The sequence below is a fragment of the Mus caroli genome, chromosome 7, assembly GCF_900094665.2.
Source record: "Mus caroli chromosome 7, CAROLI_EIJ_v1.1, whole genome shotgun sequence".
Lineage (NCBI taxonomy): Eukaryota > Metazoa > Chordata > Mammalia > Rodentia > Muridae > Mus > Mus caroli.
The window spans coordinates 52,241,054-52,247,053 of NC_034576.1; the positions used below are offsets into that span (position 1 = coordinate 52,241,054).

The 6,000-nt window shown below is 45.3% G+C and overlaps 1 long non-coding RNA gene across 1 annotated transcript in view; it reads right to left on the bottom strand.

The window, feature by feature from the left end:
• The window catches only part of LOC110299004, a 40,028-nt gene that overhangs the window by 30,430 nt on the left and 3,598 nt on the right, over nucleotides 1-6,000 (bottom strand). The window lies entirely within an intron of this gene.

Below are 6,000 nucleotides of genomic sequence, written 5' to 3' on the forward strand. Positions count from 1 at the left end.
GCTGGACTCCATTACTAACCTTCATAGGATCTGCTCGCTTCACCTCAGTGCCTGCTTCCTCTTCTGTTGAATGGAGGTAATTACAGTGCCTCCCTTTCAGAGTTGCTTGAGGATTAGATGAGATAAACGATGGCTAACACTTTTAACCCATCTAGCCAGTAACAAAGGCTCACACCAAGCTTCTCATGAAATGTGTGTGTTCTATTGTCGTTATTAGTGAGGTACTGGGTACTCACTGCTGGGTGAGGTACTGGCTGCTTTTCTTCTTGCTGACAAAGCAACCTGAGGACGGGAGGGTTTATTTCTGCCCACTATGTGAAGGTGTACAGTCTGTGGTGGTGAGAAAATCACAGCACTGGAGACTCTCTGGCAGTGGCAGGTAGGACTTCCCGTTTCTCTCGCCTCAGTGAGACAAGAAGCAGAGAAAGGACCACAAGCCAACTCTACACCTCAAGGCTTCCCCACAGCAAGCTGCTTCCTCAAGCAAGCCTCTGCCACACAAAGGTTCTATAGCCTCCCAAAACAATTGCACCAGCCAAGAGCAAAAGTTTACCTGCATGACCTTTGGGGAACATCTCACACCCAAATCAGAACAGTGCTGAACAAGCTTAGTGGCTGCCCCTTCTCCTAGGGTACAGGGAAACCTTCAGAATTCAGAAAATTCCGTTTTCAAACAATTGTCTCAGATCGTCTTCAATAACCCTGACGGTTGCTCTTTCTAATCCAATTCTTCCTCTTAAAGCTTGAGTGCATATCTAGAAAAGCTCCTTTTACAAGGCCAAATCCATTTTCCTAGCATCAGCTGAGCCAGGCCCTGGGGGACAGTCAAGCTGAAGCAATCCAACGTGGCTACAGCAAGAAAGCTGCTCAAGTCACAGTCCTGACTGCAAAGAGCCACCACCCTCCAGATGCTACCTCTGCATCCTTTCAGGTCAATAAATCTCTAAGGAATTTTCCATGTTGTGATTCACTCAATGGCCAATTATATATGAGTGGGTTCTCCAAAGTTTGAATCAGGATTGACCTGGACTGCTGCCCTTTCCAAAAGAAGCCATTCTGTATCAACAGCCACCTGCCAGGCTCTATCTTTGGCTTAGCTGCCCTTGGACATTTCTACCTGATCATGAAGATCCTGGTATTGTATTTCAGAAATACACACCTGGAATCCTTGGGTTCTGGTTTCTTCAAATAATTCACTTTAAGGCCCCAGAAGGTGAGCCATAGGAAAAGGTGGTTATTTTGGTTGATGTATTTTAAGTCATGATATTGTATCATTGTTGAGTTTTCACTCATAGACCCAACAAACCTGTGGGTCTCAAAGTCTCCACTGCAATGTGTTTGCTATGGAAGCATTGTCTGTGTTCCAATCCAACCAATGATTGATTTCTGGATGCCTCAGTCCTTGGAGGCCAGACTCCTTCAGAATGAGACTGCATCTCTGATGTTCTTAAGAGAGGCTGTGCAGATGTGTTGATTGGCTGCAATAAAGGCTTGTTTCTTCTCCTTTTGTCTCTAGATGGTCAGGCTCTGCTACTGTGCTGTGTGCTGTCCACCCAGGTCACTTGTGCTTATTGTTCTGTTTCCAACCCTGGGACAGAGTTGGATCTGGCCCCTCTAGGTAGCCAATTCCAAGTTGTATTTAACAGTGACCCGGACAGTCCCTGGACCTGACCATGCCATAAATAAATAAGGTCTAACAGATGGGGACGTATAGATGAAAGATAATAACAATGTCCTCAAACCCCTAAAACTCCATATTCGCCTTCAGAATCTGCTCTGGCAGTGCCTTAGGAGAATCTTAGAAAACTTCTCTTAAAGGTCCTGAGACCCAAGACCCAATGTAGAGCTCCACTCAGCTCTTCAGCACAAATAGAGGGTCGGCCTCTTGCGGCATCCCACCAGCTTCACTGCAGCTACATTTCAGACACTAGCTACTCAGCTCCAACACAGACAATGGGGACCACAGTGAACAAGCCTTTTCTGGCTGTGTTCCACTACTATAACCCAGTGCCAGAGGCCGAGTGATTTATAAAAAAAAAAAAAAACTGCGCGCGCACACACACACACAGAGATTTATCTAACTGATGATCCTGGAGCCTGTGGAGTCAGAGAGGCTGGCTCTGGGTTCTAGCCATGCTCTGCTGTGTGGGATAGGAGGTTGAAGATCAAGAGAAGACAAGAATGGAAAGGCAAACAGGGCCAACTTCTCACCGCAGCTAACCCACTCCTAAGACATTCTCAACCCAGGTTCTGTTCTTCTGATCTAATCACCTCCTATCCATCCCCATCTCCCAACACTGTCACACTAAGGCTAAGTTTCTGGGACATGAGATTTGGGGACACACTGAAGTGTTGGCATAGCTCCATCCCTATCCCCTCACCCACTCCTGTCATCACCTGCCTCTGCCTTTCCTCCTCTATGTCTCCCCGTCCTCATACACTGCTGCCCCAGACACCATGACCTTGGCACATCCTCGCTTTCAGCCCTTCTCTGTCAGGTTCCTGCCCCCTGCAGCACTGCTACCTTCCAAACTCTTACAGGGTCTTCAGACCAATCCCCAATGCACTTTCTCCCAGGAAGGTTTCCTGGGCCTCCTGGGTTAGAAGTTTCAACCTGTCCTCCCTCAGAGCTCACAGAGCACATGTGATAGTCCCCATGACAGTGAGCAAGAGCTCATATTACCCCACCACTTCAGAGAGGTGTCACAGAGCTCAGAGAGGGCACGGGTGTTAGTTCACTTATCTTTACAGCACAGTACTCCTAAGCCTTCCTGGGCATGAGAACTTTGACAGTTTCTCTAATAGACCTATGCCTCAGTAGTTTCACCTGTAAGATGGGAACCCAAGCCCCCTTTCTCTCAGTCTCACTGTGACCTATATGAAGTAGTAGCAGAACAGACATAGAAAAGAGAGTGGATATTGATTCCGGGCTTCCATACGCATGGCTCTGAGCTCTTTTTAAGCAGTTCAAAGCAGTTCACTTAGAATGCTTTTGAATGTGTTGGAAATAATTGTGCAGGAAGTTGCAAAGATAATTCAGAGAAATAGCATGTGCCTTTCTCCCAGGATTTTCTGCTGGCTACATCTCACACAGAGTCCATATTAAGCCTAGGACACTGACATTGGTCCAGCATGTGGGTATTCTTCTGTGTCATGTTGTCACCTACCAGAATACCTCTATCCCCACAGATGCCACACACACACACACACACACACACACACACACACATGCACACACACATCCTGTATTCCTTCTCCTCCTCCACACATGGCAAACACTGCCAGTCTTTCTTCCATCCATTTTCCTCAGTTCCTCTCTTCTCCCCTATATCCACTAACCCTGTGTTTTTCTTCAGAAAAGAGCAGGCCTCTCAGTGATACCACTGAACGCAGCATAACCAGATGCAATAAGACTAGGCACAAACCCTCAAATAAGGCCAGAAAAGGCAACTCAGTAGGAGGAAAAGGGTCCCAAGAGCAGGCAAAAGAATCAGAGACACTCCTTCTCCCACTGCTGAGAGTCCCACTAACACTGCAGGCTAGACAACCACACCTTGTATGCAGGGAACCTAGTGTAGACCCATGTGGGCTCCAAGACTCTCAGTTCAGCCTCTATGAGCCCTGATAGTTGATTCCTGACACTGTTCTAGTGGGGGCCTCAAACCCCTGGCTCCTATGGTCCTTCCACCCCGATTTCTGAAGGGTTCCCCAAGCTCTGCCTATTGTTTGTGTATGGGTCTCTGCACCAGCTCCCATCAGCTGCCTGAGGAAGCCTCTCCAATGTTGATTGGCTAGGTACTGATCCGGAGATCTGGCAGCCAGCTGTGGCCTCGGGTACCATCTGAAAACTTTCCTCACTTCCTCATGGTTCAGTAGAATGTCAAAGTGTAACCTTCTAATACTGACCCTTTCCACTCAGCAGAATGTCCAAGATTTATTCAAGCTGAAGATCAATAATCTATTCTTCTGTTAACTGTTCAATACTGGTCCATAGACGTACAATCATCTTCAAAGCCCAAAGGATTGGTGCAGGTTCATCCTCGGAAATCAATCACTGCAGATGCTCAAGTTCTGGGCAGATCAGTTTTTGCTATTAACCTGACACAATTAGAACCACATGAAAGAGTTTTAATAATGATTTGTATAGATCAGTATGGCCTATGGGTATGTCTATGGAAGACTATCTTGATTCTTCACTGATGTAGAAAGACTCAGCCCATTGTGGGTAGCACCATTCCCTAGACAAGGAGTCCTGAATTGTATACAAGAAGAGAACACTAGCTAAAAGCAATCAAGCAATCAACCAAGTCGGCCCGCATGCATTTATTTCTCTTTGCTTTTGAGCAAAGATATCCTGTGACTAACAGCTTGAGTCACTACTTTTACACCCAGGAATGATGGTTTTGGTATTGTAAGATGAATAAACACTTTCTCCCTTAAGTTGCTTTTTGTCACACTTATTTTATTGCAGACACAGAAATGAGATTAGAACAAATCCCTTATATAAAATGCTGGAGTAGCTACCTAAAGCTGGTTGTATTCCCTTTATTCTTTAAATAATCTTGCCTGACTTTATTAGTCTAATGTGATTGTTACATAAGGAAATGCTATACTATACTGTTTAAGATATAACATTAAAAAATCCACACAATATCAACCCTTTTTCCCTGAACATTTTCAGCACCCAGCTAGCTGATTTGGGGGTGGGACATGCAGATACAGAAGGCCTCTGGACCATCCATCCACACGTCATGCTTTCATCAATGGTCATCCAGCTTGAATCTGAATTTAGCTATAACATGTGAAGCTGCTGTCAGCGTTCGTGTGGGTTCTTTACATGCATATAAGTCTTCCTTTCACTAGGGTAAACACCCAGGAGGGCCATTGCTGGGAAACGTGCTACTGTACGTTTAGTTATTGAAGAATAAGGGAACCTGTCTCCCAGCATGGTGGCACCTGCCCGCATGGTGGAAACATGTAGTTAACTCAGACTGCTCCACATCTCTGCCTGCATTCGGTGTGGTCATTAGCTTTCTTAGCTGTTCCGATGGATGCATAGTTGCATTCACCTTGGTCTTATTTCCCTGGTAGTTGTGCTGTTGAGAATTTTTTTTCCTGCTTATTGGCATTCTGTACGTCCTCTGTGGCAAAACGTATCTCTGTGTCTTTGCCTACCTAATAACTGGGTTGTTTGTTATACTTTTTATGCGCTGTTTGCAAGTCCTCTATGTATGCTAGGTAGGAGTCCTTTCCCTGTTCAAGCATTTATATTACCACCCATGAGGAAGGTTTGAGATGGGATTTGACAGATGAGGATGGTGAAGAAGGAAGTGGTTAAGTAGCATTTGACTGTCCCCGGGACAGCTGAGAGTATTTGCATGGCCAGAGAGCATACTCAAGAGACACTCAAGTCGATTCTGGTGACACGGGAAAACAGAGCCATACACAGGATTCAGGGGACTTGGGTGTGAGCAATGCTATACTTCACAGTGTTGTTAATCCCACATACTATATTGCCCGACTACCACTAGTCACACTGACAGCCACACAGACAGATGCTATTATTAACCCCAACTTACAGACAGGGAAACTGAGGCTCAGAGAAATCTGACCACAGAATTAGACTGTGGTTCCACAGCCAGTCTAATCTCAGAGACTGTGCTCCTAATTCAGAGCTTCCAAGACTTAAAAAAATATATATATCCTTTGTAATATACATATATATGTATATATAATGTAATGTGTGTGTGTGTATTTGATACTGAAAGCACACACATTAAAGAATTAACACTTCCAGAAAACAATACTCACCCTCCCCACGCGCGTGCTCTCTGACATTTCCTCATTTTGAAGTCATGCTATTTTTTTTTTAAATATTTTTATTACATAATTTCCTCAATTGCATTTCCAATACTATCCCAAAAGTCCCCCATAGCGCCCCCCACTTCCCTACCCACCCATTCCCATTCTTTTGGCCCTGGCATTCCCCTATATTGGGGC